This window comes from Schistocerca cancellata, chromosome 10 (assembly GCF_023864275.1).
Source record: "Schistocerca cancellata isolate TAMUIC-IGC-003103 chromosome 10, iqSchCanc2.1, whole genome shotgun sequence".
NCBI classification, from domain to species: domain Eukaryota; kingdom Metazoa; phylum Arthropoda; class Insecta; order Orthoptera; family Acrididae; genus Schistocerca; species Schistocerca cancellata.
In genome coordinates, this window is record NC_064635.1 from 202,762,253 (window position 1) to 202,776,165 (window position 13,913).

Here is a 13,913-nt window from a genome sequence, read left to right on the forward strand (position 1 = left end):
AAGATGTGAACAGAAATCAGACTGCAGCTATGAAGCTAGACGTACATGAAACAATAGTTAAACGGCATTCAATCCCCACAATGAGTAAACAGTAGAGGTAACGAAGAATAAATTTGGAACACGAATTAAAATTTACGGTAGAAGAAATAAAAACTGTGGTGTTCCCCAAGAAAGTGTTACAGGCCTACTGCTGTTCGTGATCTATATAAACGAATTACAAGACAAAATGAGTAGACTTGTTAGATTGTTTACAAATGATACTGTCATATACCGTCATGTTAAGTCATCAGATGATCAAAACCAATCGCAAAGTGCTTTAGACAATCCGTATGGTGCGAAAAGTGGCAATTCACTCTAAACAATGAGAAGTGTGAAGCCATCCAAATGAATACTAAAAGGAATCCGCTCGGCTAGCCGCGTGGTCTAACGCGCTGCTTGCCGAGCGGGAAGGCGTGCCGGTCCGCGGCACTAATCCGCCAGGCGGATTGGTGTTGAGCTCCGGTGTGGCGGTCAGCCTGTGGATGGTTTGTAAGGCGGTTTTCCATCTGCCTCGGCGAATGCGGGCTGGTTCCCCCTTTTCTGCCTCTGTTACATACACTATGTCGGCGATTGCTCCTCAAACACTGTCTCCACGTACGCAGCCGGCCGGAGTGGCCGTGCGGTTCTAGGCGCTACAGTCTGGAACCGAGCGACCGATACGGTCGCAGGTTCGAATCCTGCCTCGGGCATGGGTGTGTGTGCTGTCCTTAGGTTAGTTAGGTTTAATTAGTTCTAAGTTCTAGGCGACTGATGACCTCAGAAGTTAAGTCCCATAGTGCTCAGAGCCATTTTCCACGTACGTGTACACCATAGTTACTCTACCACAGAAACATTTGGGGTTACGCTCGTCTGGTATGAGACGTTCCTGGAGGTGGGGGGGGGGGTCTACTGGGGGCCGAACCGCACAATAACCCTGGGTTCAGGTGTGCGGCGGCGGCGGGGTGGGTGGACTGCTGTGGCCTGCTATGGGGTTGTGTACCACTGAGGGCGAAGGCGGAACGAAGCCTCTCCATCGTTTCTAGGTCCCCGGTTTAATACATAATACACAATTTCGGTTTCATGATAAATCTATACGCTGTAAATTCAACTAAGTACTTACGGGTTATAAGTGCGAATAACTTAACTTGGAACAACAACATTGATCGTGTTGTGGGGGAAGGAAACCAAAGACTGCGATTTATTGGCAGAACAGAATCCGCCCGCATCTGGAGTAATGCTGTGCTGTGTGGGATCCGCATCAGATAGGATTGAAGGAGGACATTGTAAAAGTCCAGCGGTTGGCTGGTTCAAAATGGTTCAAATGGCTCTGAGCACTATGGGACTTAACATCTAAGGTCATCAGTCCCCTAGAACTCAGAACTACTTAAACCTAACTAACCTAAGAACATCACACACATCCATGCCCTAGGCAGGATTCGAACCTGCGACCGTTGCAGTCGCGCGGTTCCAGACTGAAGCGCCTAGAACCGCTCGGCCACTTCGGCCGGCTCAGCGGTTGGCAACTCGTTTTGTATTGTCACGAAATTGTGGAGAGAGTGCCACTAATATGATGCGCGAATTGTGGTGGCAATCATTAAAACAAAAACGTTTCGTCATTGCGGCAGGATCTCCTCATGAAATTTCAATCACCAAATTTCTTCTCACATTGTATTTTGTTGTCAGCCGCCTACATAGGAAGAAATTATCATTGTCATAAAATAAGAGAAATCAGAACTCACACGGAGAGATTTAAGGGTTCGTTTTTCCCGCGCGCTGTCCGAGGGTGGGACGGTCAGACGGTGGTCAGATGAACCGTCTGCCAAGCAATTATTTTTGAAGTGAAGAGTAATCAGGGAGATATAGGTGGTGATGGTGACGTCTTAATTCTGTCACAAACTGCTAAGACTTAGGAGAGAAAAAGAAATTGTAGTGTTGTTTGTGTTCGCGCGAATACAGACACTGTGCCGTATGTGCGCTTGTGCCGCAGTTTTGTAAGCGTGGCCGTCTTGTACTGCCACGGCGGAGCCAGCTGGTGTGCTGAAGGTAACACAACATGAACGTAGTAAACTTGTACGCCACATATTTCTAGTTTCTCGGTGTTATTCTGTCTTCATGGTTTAGATGTTTCATGACGGATGGATTATGTATCCGGTTGACTTGGTGTTTATTTTACATTTTATATGGTTTTACGATTGAGGGTGACGTATCCAGTCACTTTTACGTACGTTTTTATTACTTGTAGTTCAAGTTATCTGCGCAGACGTGCAAGAAAGGACTATGCCCTTTTCCTTCATTTGCATCTAATACATTGGTTTATTCTTTTTGTAGACAATCTGATGATGCCCCAAAAGGGCAACGAAAGAAAAACAAGGGTAATGGCATGTAAACGAATTAATTCAGCGATGCTGACTGAATTAGATTAGGAAATGAGACAACGAAGGTAGTAGATGAGTTCTCGGTATTCGGGCAGTAAAACAGCTGTCGATGATCGAATGCAACAGGCAATGGCAAGAAAAAATTTTCTGAAAAGGAGGAATTTGTTGACGTTGAATATAAATTTATGTGTTAGGTACTTTTTTTCTGAAAGCTGAAAATCTATGTATCAGGAGAAATAGTTACTAAAGGAGTACATATCATGTGAAATGTCTGTCTGATTCGTAGATTTGACAATTAATGTGTTCCATTATGAGAATCTATGCAAGGCTGGACACGTGAATGGCATGTATACTTTGGCTATCAGAGGTTGTTGTATTATTGAGTAGACGAGCGAAGGAAATGGGAGCAGTCGTCGGCGAAAGAGGGAGAGGGAGGCAGGGGGAGGGGGAGTTGTGCCAGTGGCGGATATGCAGCACAGAGATTTTTATTTGAGATGTTTCATCTTGATGGGTAGCTGAGGATAGGGAATGACTTTATACGACTGTATACAGAGAATCATTCAAAAGAAAAGGTGACCTGTTTTGAGTTTAGTTTGCTGCAAGCGTTAGCCGAGTAATTATTGTAGTGTAAAGACTTGACTGTGTCTAGCAACATCTAAGTGTTGGTATATAGTGGTGAATTCTGCCATGCGTTTAGTATTCCAATTACCTTTCTCCCTCCACTCTTCGTTAATGTATTTGATTACGAAAGGGAAAGGGTGAATCGCATGTAATTTAAAGAACTTGTACAAACGTAAATTTTATGGTGTGCGACACTACTAAGGGAGAACTACAGTTTAGGTTACTATGAAAAATTCCTGTGTCAGTACTAAATGTAGTTTCAGGATACTACCTTTTGTCATGTATAAATATTTCATGAAGCTTATCCTCACAGCTAGATAATTTATCCGATAAAACCTGCACTGTCGCGCCTCGCACTACTGCTTTGAGACAAAAACCACATTTCAGGAAGGACAACAAAAGTTTTATTTACGAAAGATAAATAAAAAAAACAAGGCATTTTGCCGCGCAGTGATTTATTTCTGGTACGTGCATTTCAGCATCTAACATTCTTGTAGTGTGCAGAGTAGAGACGAGGTATCCCTCGCAAGGTAAGAAACAACTGTAGGGCCCAAATCAGTGGTAGTGAACTAGGTCCCTACCGTCCCTTTCGACCAACTTCAGGCTTTCATGGTGGGCGGTAGCCGGTAGGTATTTTAAAAAACTTGTTCATTAAGTTATCATAAAATTCTGACATAAACTATCTGCTAAGTAAGTATTATTTCATGAATAAACTTACTATAGCTCTGCTTTACAAATTTTATGAAGCAATTTTACTTCCCTACTTTACAATGCAACTGGTGAGCGATATATAAAGAAGGTCGAATACTCCTCCGCTAAATGAACCTTTTGAGAGAAAATTAGAAGCAGTTCTCATTTACAAAATTTCATAGACCGAGTGCTTACACATAATTAAACTTTCTGTATTTACCACTTATAACACGGAAACTAATTACCGTATGAGTACCAAACTTGGTAGCATTAATGTCCACCGTATGGGGTGCATGATTTCCATGCGTCACAGCGCCACCGTCCAGCTCCAACTGTGGCCAGCAGGTGCCGTGATCAGTCATCGTGGTTCATGGTCTCACACACCTGACCACTCGCAGTGCACTTGTTGACGTGTAAACGTGAGCTTGGGCAAAAGGAGTAGGGCATTATTGGTGAAGCTCTGTTATCAAAACAGCAGTAAAGCTGCACTTCGACAATATCGCCATCTGAAAGGATTACGAAAGAGTTCTCTTTCTCTACCTGCTGTGCGGAGCACGATGAAGAAGTTGGAATTTACTGGAGAACTAGGTGTCGCTCCGGAAAGAAGCCGACGACCGGTTGCACCACATAACTCCCGATCGCCAGGCAGTGCGTGTGCTGTATCACGACAGTTGGAAATCCCGTGGTCCACCGCACGGAAGGTGCTTCGAACCATTCTCATGTGGTATCCGCACAAGATCTGTTCCAATACAGCAGCTTGCACCACACGACGCACAACTACGTGTTGTCTTCGCTTTCCAAAATGGTCCAAATGGCTCTGAGCACTATGGGACTTAACATCTGAGGTCATCAGTTCCCTAGAACTTAGAACTACTTAAACCTAACTAACCTAATGACATCACACACAACCATGCCCGAGGCAGGACTGATTCGAACCTGCGACCGGAGCAGTGGCGCGGTTCCGGACTGAGGCGCCTAAAACCGCTCGGCCACAGCCGCCGGCTTCTTCGCTTTCCACTTTCTTGCCAGGATTAAAGTCGAGGAAGACTGGGCCTGCACCATCCTATGTACAGACGAAGCTCATTTTTCTCTGACGGGTGAGGTGAACACACACAATTTCCGAGTGTGGAGATCTTCACCGCCATTCACTGTGCATGGAGTTATTCTGTACGGTGAACGTGTCACCGTATGGAGTGCTTTCATAGCTATGTTGATCACTGGCCCATTCTTTTTTGAACAGGTTGGCGCTCAAGGACCAAAGAGATACAGTGTGACTGCGATATGCTTTGCCAGCACGGGAGAGACGCATTGAACTCGACAGTGTTCGTGCAAGATGCGGCCCCACCGTGAAGTTCACCTGCTTCTCCGAAAACACATTTGGAAACGATCGAATTATCAGCTGATCGTTTCCAAATGCTTGGCCGGCTCGATCAGCTGGTCTCACTCATCCCTGTGATTTCTCATTGTGGGCTCACCTGAAGGACAGGGTCTACCATGGGAACACTCACACGTGTGCCGATCGGAAGAGCAGCACATCAACAGAGGCAGCCAGTACACCTACGGACATGCTTCGTTCTGCTGTGCAGAATGCAATCCATCGCTTTCAGCCTCTTCTGGACGCTGACGGGTGCAATACTGAGCCCCTTTTGCAGCAGTAATGGTACCGGCATGTAATGGTATGATGTACCTTAGCAGCGTATTAAAACTGTTTCAACTGAATTGACTGTGCATATTTCTCTTCCCCATGTCCTTGACATTAATGCTACCTAGTTTCTTATTCGTACGGTAATCAGTTAGTGTTAAATAGGGAAAATTTAATTATAAGCAACCGGTAAATTCAGTCGATGCGTTTTTTTCTAATAGGACACATATTCGTCACGCAACAGTTAGCCAGTATGAAAGTTGTTTCATGAGAAAGTCAGTCTGAGTGTTACTAATAACCATTCTTCATATTCAATCTCATTTACAGATAGTCAGACGGAGTCTAGATTAGTCGATGTCACACATCTTAAAACTAATGTCCGCGTTTAAAAGATAACAGAGGCGATGCCAGATCGACATGCATGAGCGACACTGTAATCGGAATTTAAAAGTACTCGCTTTCACACTCTTAGCGAGAGGTTGTGTCCCACAGAGTTTCCAGTTAACAAGCTTAAAAACATAATTAGTTTCAAGATATCTGTCTAGAATATAGTCTTGCAGAGAAGTGAAAAGGAACGATAACAGCTGAGACATGAAGACAGGTGGTGAACAGAAGAACACTGAGGATCAGATGGTGAGAGCGGATTACTAATGGCAGTTACTGAATCGAATCACGGAGAAAAGAAGTAAGTAGCACAACGTGACCTACAGGCGGGACCGATCGATGGGAAACATCGTGACCCAGCAGGAGTACTTAATTACGTAACTAAATGAACTGTCGCTGTTAAAAATCGTCGAGGTTCGGCTGCAGTGAGCAGGCTCATATGCATGTTGATTGCAGTAGCTGCAGAGATGAAGACGCTTGCGCACAATACACCGGCATGGAGAGGTACATCAAAACAGTCTTTGGACTGAAGAACACAAAAAATTTAAAAAATAATAATAAATAAAGGTCAGAGACTATTTCCTGAACAGGATCACAGAAGACTGAAATGCGGAGGTGCAGCACAAGCAAAAAAAAAAATTGCACATAACGTTGCCTCAAAAACGTAGTTTTGCTAATTTCTTGGAGTGAAGATGCCGAGAGATCGCAGCTTTTTTGTAATCGCTGTCTGTCTATCCGATGTAAATTTCTCTGGTTTCTGTAAAACACTTCAAGTCAACAATGTACTTTGAATTTCGTAGTGTACTCGCAATACACCGATATCTGGGAGCCATTCTGTCGTACTGATCAGAGACCCTTACTGCCATTAGCCATAGCACAAGGACGATTCGGAAGTAAGAAATGATCGGTCGCGGAACGGAAATCAAACTGACAATCAAAACTAAGTGTTTTTTTTTTTTTTAAGTTGGTTGCGCCTTCCAGCTACTTCTCTGCGTATTCAGCTTTCCCATTTAATATATCTATTGAAGTGTTGTACCAACATTCCAACACCCTCGTCACAGCTTGCAGTCTATGTCAAAACGTTGTCTTCATAGCTAGTCATTCATCTGAATTCAGAGGAAAATCAAAGGCAGCCAAGTCCGGGCTGTATGGTGGGTGACGAAACAATTACCATCGAAAACGCTGGAAGGGTGTTCTCACTGCGCCTATAGTGTGCGACCAAGAACTGTCACGAAGAAGGAAATGCGCCACAGTTAAGTTATGTGGGGTTGCACGAAATCGGCGAAATCTTGCGGCAGGCACCCATACCTGGCGGGAGAGACGATTTTCTAGGCATATTTACGAGCTCACTGTGCGCTCAGAACTGAAACGAGCGACGTGGCGCTGTCTACGGCATACTAGAGACGCTGCCCAACACATCTGTGCAAAGCTTCATCTGATTTTCACCGTGGTTCCCGTTTCGCGCCTGATCGTTCCTTACTTTCCGAGTAGCCCTCGTAGATTCGGTTACTAGCATGCTCGTGGAATCAGTAACACTATCATTTATTTGGCCCAGCAGCTTTCCACTGCTTCAGATATATAAACTTATTTCTTTTTACTCACTCAATACACGTCGAATCCCTTCGTTCAAAAGGTAACAAGCGGGCGTACCTGTAAAGAAAAGAACACTTACATGAGAGTCATGCTAAAGAACACAGAAAACATGTGCAAGTATAAGGTTCGGACACTAACGTCTGCGGCGTCATGTGCCATAGCATTTACACAGCCTGTACATTTACAACTTTTGGAGACTCAGCCCTGTAAGACAACCCTTGTTCCATGACATTGAAACAATGGTCGTTAACCCTAAACGATCGTGCCAAACACCACGAAGACGTTCATCAAGTAGACAATATGCATTCTTCTGTTTCTTTGAACTTTATTTTTCTTCATTCTCATGACAAATGTGATATTTGGTACTTTGAATATTTTGACTTTCCACTCTCCATAGCCTCCTTAACCGTGCCATGTCACAGGGGTTAAGATAAGGATCTGCCAGTAGGCCATCTGCTGCGATGGTACTGTAAATGATCTACAAATGTACTGGCATTGCTTAAAGGTTTGGGTGTTTTTCCTCTTTATTTAATATATTATTATTTTAATCCCCTTTGTGTTTAATTCCAGCAATATTTGAAAATGCTTAAATTAAAGTTACAAACATTTGTCACACAGGTGACTACCAATTAAGTGCACGAATAAAATTTTGTTGGGAGCCGCTGGGACCTCGGCAAGTGAAACACGTCCGCCGAGTACACAACGGTGGCGTAACCGTTGTAAACACTCGGAAGAACTGTAGTACAAACAGACAGGGAGCTTACTGCCTCATAGCGTGCGAGAGGGAACATCAGTAGCACCTGCTTCAGAACTTAGACAAAAGTGCAGTACAGACACAACACTGTTCTATAACAGAGCTATTGTAGTAACTTCACGTACCGGTGACACAAGTACGTCTTTCAGGCTGCAAACTTTGTGTAAAGGAACACACTGCAGCTTTGAAGATAAAGATTAGGCCAGCTGAGAGAGATGATAAGCTCATATAATGGGAGTACATGTGGTCACCAGTACAGGCGGGGAAACACGTCCGCTACTGCTCTAAAACCCTCGGCTTCCTCTGTCTGGCCACTCCATCTGCATCCCTGATACCTATGGTCAGCTGTACCAGTTGCAGGATGTCATGGTGAACGCAACGAAGTGTCTACAGCCACTGCCAATTGGAGTACACTGCTACCAATCTGCAGTCTTCTGACTGTGAAGGGAACTTTGCGAGCTACGTTCCTGTCACGAGACTGAAGTTGAGACCTGGACCAATCTCCTGAGGATGCGGAACCGCTCTGCCCGTCTGCGAGCTGTTCAACTGCGGAGTGCCTTTGCCGCCACTCCTGGGCAGTAAAAGTACAGCCTCACCGTCGGTATTCTGGGACCGCATCTCGGGCTATCCTTCATGCCGGCCTTCGGTCTTTCAAGTACTCGCCGTCTCAACAGTCAACAAGGACTTTCAGATTTCTGTGCCGAGTCTAAGCGCAGCAGCACTGAACCAGAGTGCCGAGCCTCCGACAGACGTCCACAGCCACGGCGGGCTGTAGCGACACATCGGCTGCTGGATCCTCCTACAAAAGGACCGCGGCACAGACCTGACCTCAAACAATCCAGGAGCCGGCGCCTGTGGATTCGTCGCCGGCCGCTGACGCATTACCCCGCGCCCTCGTGCAATGCGGGCCGCTGCTAGGCCGCACTAGGAAGGGGACAGGGTCACTGCAAAACTCTCGGAAATAAATGTCCGTTAATTGCTTGGTGTCTTTGGTATTGGGCCACGTCACGCCCACGTTTCGACCGACTTGCTGCAGTCCTCTTAAAGGGGCCAAAGAAACCGGTACACCTGTCTAATATCGTGTAGGGCCCCCGCAAGCACGCAGAAGTGCCGCAAACCGACGTGGCGTGGACTCGACTAATGTCTGAAGTAGTGCTGGAGGGAACTGACACTATGAATCCTGCAGGGCTGTCCATAAAACCGTAAGAGTACGAGGGGGTGGAGATCTCTTCTGAACAGCACCTTACAAGGCATCCCAGATATGCTCAATAATGTTCATGTCTGGGGAGTTTGGTGGCCAGCGGATGAGTTTAAACTCAGAAGAATGTTCCTGAAGTCACTCTGCAGCAATTCTGGACGTGTCGGGTGTCGCATTGTCTTGCTGGAATTGCTCAAGTCCGTCGGAATGCACAATGGACTTGAATGGATGCAGGTGATCAGACAGGATGCATACGTACGTGTCACCTGTCAGAGTCATATATAGACCTATCAGGGGTCTCATATCACTCAAACTGCACACGCCCCACACCATTACAGAACCTTCCCCAGCTTGAATAGTCCCTTGCTGATATTCAGGATCCATGTATTAATGAGATTCTCTCCATATACGTACACGTCCTTCCGCTCGATACAATTTGAAGCCGGCCGTTGTGTTCGAGCGGTTCTAGGCGCTTCAGTCTGAAACCGCGTGGCCGCTACGGTCGCAGGTTGGAATCCTGCCTTGGGCATGGATGTGCGTGATGTCCTTAGGTTAGTTAGGTTTAAGTAGTTCTAGGGGACTGATGACCTCAGATGTTAATCCCATAGCGCTCAGAGCCATTTGAACAATTTGAAACGAGACTCGTCCGACCGGGCAACATGTTTCCAGTCATCAACAGCCAATGTCTGAGTTGACGATCCAGGCGAGGCGTAAAGCTTTGGTATCGTGCAATCATCAAGGTTACAGGAGTGAGCCTTCGGCTCCGAAAGCTCATATCGACGATGTTCCATTGAATGGTTCGTACGCAGACAGTTTTTTATGGCCCAGCATTGAAATCGGCATCAATATGTGGAAGGGTTGCACTTCCGTCACGCTGAACGATTCTCTTCAGTCGTCGTTGGTCCCGTTCTTACTGGATCCTTTTTCGGCCGCAGCGATGTCGGAGAGTTGATGTTTTACCGGATTTATGATATTCACGGTACACTTGTGAAATGGTACTTCATCGCTACCTCGGAGGTGTTGTGTCCCATCGCTTGTGCGCCGACTACAACACCACGTTCAAACTCACTTAAATCTTAATAACCTGCTTTTGTAGCAGCAGTAAAAGATCTAACAACTGCGCCCGACACTTGTCGTCTTATATGTGCGTTGACGTCAACAGCGCCGTATTCTGTCTGTTTACATATCTTCGTATTTGAATGAGCGTGCCTTCTTTGGCATTTCAGTGTAGTAGTTAAAATGACGCGGTCCAATATCCATAATTGTTTTATCCAAAATGACACAGGCCCTGGAAGCCTGCGAACTTATATGAAAGATGTCTCAATAGCGATCCGGCCCTTCACAGGACTCCACCACTGCAGCTCCGCTTGTCTATCCTACACTCAATTACGACGCAGCATCTGGCGGGCTTCTAACGGGTGTCCGGGAAGTAAGTACGAATATGCATTTTGCGCCACTCTGTCATATACCGGATAGCAGCCGTGGGTTTTTCGTGCATTTTATCTGTGATCCTTACCATTAGTAGCTTGGCAGCTTTTATGTGGTGAGCACTGCTGTTTGATGTTTATTTTCGTCAGATGATAACAGAGCAACATATCCAAGTGATAAACAATTATTACAAAAACAGTGAAAGTCTCACGGCAACCGCTCGTGAATTGCGTCTAACACTCGGACGTAATGTTGCTCCAACCGAATCATCAGTTCGGAAGTTTTGGACCACGGGTTCTGTTTCAAACGTTAAGAAAACAGGACGACCGCGTTCTAACATAAGAAAACATTGCTGTCTTGCGTAACAGTGTGACCGTAAGCCCCAGAAAATCGATTCGCCGACGACCTCGACAACTGAATTTATCACCAATTTCAATGCACGAAATCCTTTCAAAAGATGTGAAAATGCATGCGTACAAGATTCAACCTTACACAAAAGCCTGCAGATCGTGGAGAGAGATGGCTCTTGGCTCGACAAGCAGAGAACGAGTACTTCATAAACTGAATAATTTTCTCAGATGAGGCGCATCTCAATAAGCAGAACTGTAGAATGTGGGGTAACGAAAATCCGCGAATGACTGTGGAACATGAGATGCGCCCACAACGCACGACCGTGTGGTGTGGGTTCTGGGCAGAAGGAGTGATCGGCCTGTACATGTTTTGGAGAGCTGCCGTCACTGTGAACGGAGACCGTTACCGAAACATGTTTTGTGTAGGCTTTTTCGCTCTTATTGATGAAAACGACGTTTTATGGTTTTCACCATGACGGTACGACATGTTATACAGCTCGTGAAGCGATTGCTCTGCTGAATGAAAAGTTTACTAAAAAAAAAAAATATGTCTTAACCTGGCAACCAGGTCTGGCCTGCGAGATCATGCGATCTTACGCATTGTGACTCTCGTTTGTGGGGAATTATGAAAAGAAACGTGTACGTGAATAAATCGCAAACAATAGACCAACTGAAGGATGAAATTAAAATCGTTATTAATGGCGTCTCAGCAGATGTTTGTGAACGCGTCACTGAGAACGTCAGTGAACGTACTGCTCGTTGCCGCTCGGCCTTGGGTGGACATATGGAGGACATAATTTTTCTTATAAAAATATAAGACTTAATGTATTTGTGTCCGCAGCTCGTGGTCTTTCGGTAACGTTCTCGCTTCACGCGCACTGGGTCCCGGGTTCGATTCCCGGCGGGGTCAGGGATTTTCCCTGCCTCGAGATGACTGGGTGGTGTTTCGTCGTCCTCATCATTCATCCCCATTACGGATGGAGGAGGGCAATGGCAAAACACCTTCGCTAGCACCTTGCCTAGTTGGCGGTGCGGGTCTCCCGCATCGTTCCCTACGCTCCTCGCGGTATGGGACCTTACCATCATCATCATCACCATCAATGTGTTTGTAAAAAGAACATTATACTTTCAATAAATTTTGTATGTTCTACAGTACTTTAATATCTGTCCCTACTTCCCGGACACCGTCTATACAGGGTGTTACAAAAAGGTACAGCCAAACTTTCAGGAAACATTCCTCACACACAAATAAAGAAAATATGTTAGTGGACATGTGTCCGGAAACGCTTAATTTCCATGTTAGAGCTCATTTTAGTTTCGTCATTATGTACTGTACTTCCTCGATTCACCGCCAGTTGGCCCAATTCAAGGAAGGTCATGTTGACTTCGGTGCTTGTGTTGACATGCGACTCATTGCTCTACAGTACTAGCATCAAGCACATCAGTACGTAGGTAGCATCAACAGGTTAGTGTTCATCACGAACGTGGTTTTGCAGTCAGTGCAATGTTTACAAATGCGGAGTTGGCAGATGCCCATTTGATGTATGGATTAGCACGGGGCAATAGTCGTGGCGCGGTACGTTTGTATCGAGACAGATTTCCAGAACGAAGGTGTACCGACAGGAAGACGTTCGAAGCAATTGATCGGCGTCTTAGGGAGCACGGAACATTACAGCCTATGACTCGCGACGGGGGAAGACCTAGAACGACGAGGACACCTGCAATGGAGTGGGCTGACGAGAATCCGCACGCAATTGTGCAATCACGTCATCAACACAGATTTTCTGTGAACGTTTCGGCAGGCATTGTTGGTGATGTCTTGACTGGGCCCCATGTTCTTCCACCTACGCTCAATGGAGCACGTTATCATGATTTCATACGGGATACTCTACCTGTGCTGCTAGAACATGTGCCTTTACAAGTACGACACAACATGTGGTTCATGCGCGATGGAGCTCCTGCACATTTCAGTCGAAGTGTTCGAACGCTTCTCAATAACAGATTCGGTGACCGATGGATTGGTAGAGGCGGACCAATTCCATGGCCTCCACGCTCTCCTGACCTCAAACCTCTTGACTTTCATTTATGGGGGCATTTGAAAGCTCTTGTCTACGCAACCCCGGTACCAAATGTAGAGACTCTTCGTGCTCGTATTGTGGACGGCTGTGATACAATACGCCATTCTCCAGGGCTGCATCAGCGCATCAGGGATTCCATGTATCCTCGCTAACGGAGGACATTTTGAACATTTCCTGTAACAAAGTGTTTGAAGTCACGCTGGTACGTTCTGTTGCTGTGTGTTTCCATTCCATGATTAATGTGATTTGAAGAGAAGTAATAAAATGAGCTCTAACATGGTAAGTAAGCGTTTCCGGACACATCTCCACATAACATATTTTCTTTCTTTGTATGTGAGGAATGTTTCCTGAAAGCTTGGCCGTATCTTTTTGTAACACCCTGTATATTGAAGCGAATAAATTACAGTTGCTACCAATTTCTTTAGCTGGATGAAAACACAGCCCCCATTATTTTCTACGTTGTGGTTGTCGAAATTGTAAGAAACAATAAATAAATAAAGTAGCGTACACGGTGAATCGTCGTGTTTTACTAGATCCACAGTGGGCATCGCGAGCCTGCAAGTTGTGCAGTACGCGTAGCCATCTCCTCCTCCTCCTGGGATGCCGGCGACACGCAGGGCTGCCCTCATGGTGGCGGGACACGGCTTCGCATCCGCCGCGTCCCAGTATGCGCGCTCGCGCGTTGTTCGCGACGCTATTGTGCGGCACGGCGCGGACCCCAACCCGTTACGGCCAGTCACCGTCATTCGACTGTTTGTCCTACGCCGGCCGCACTTTTCTCC

At 45.9% G+C, this 13,913-nt stretch overlaps 1 protein-coding gene across 1 annotated transcript in view; it reads right to left on the reverse strand.

The window, feature by feature from the left end:
- LOC126106265 (uncharacterized) overlaps positions 1-13,913 on the reverse strand; it is a 1,253,536-nt gene that overhangs the window by 225,529 nt on the left and 1,014,094 nt on the right. The window lies entirely within an intron of this gene.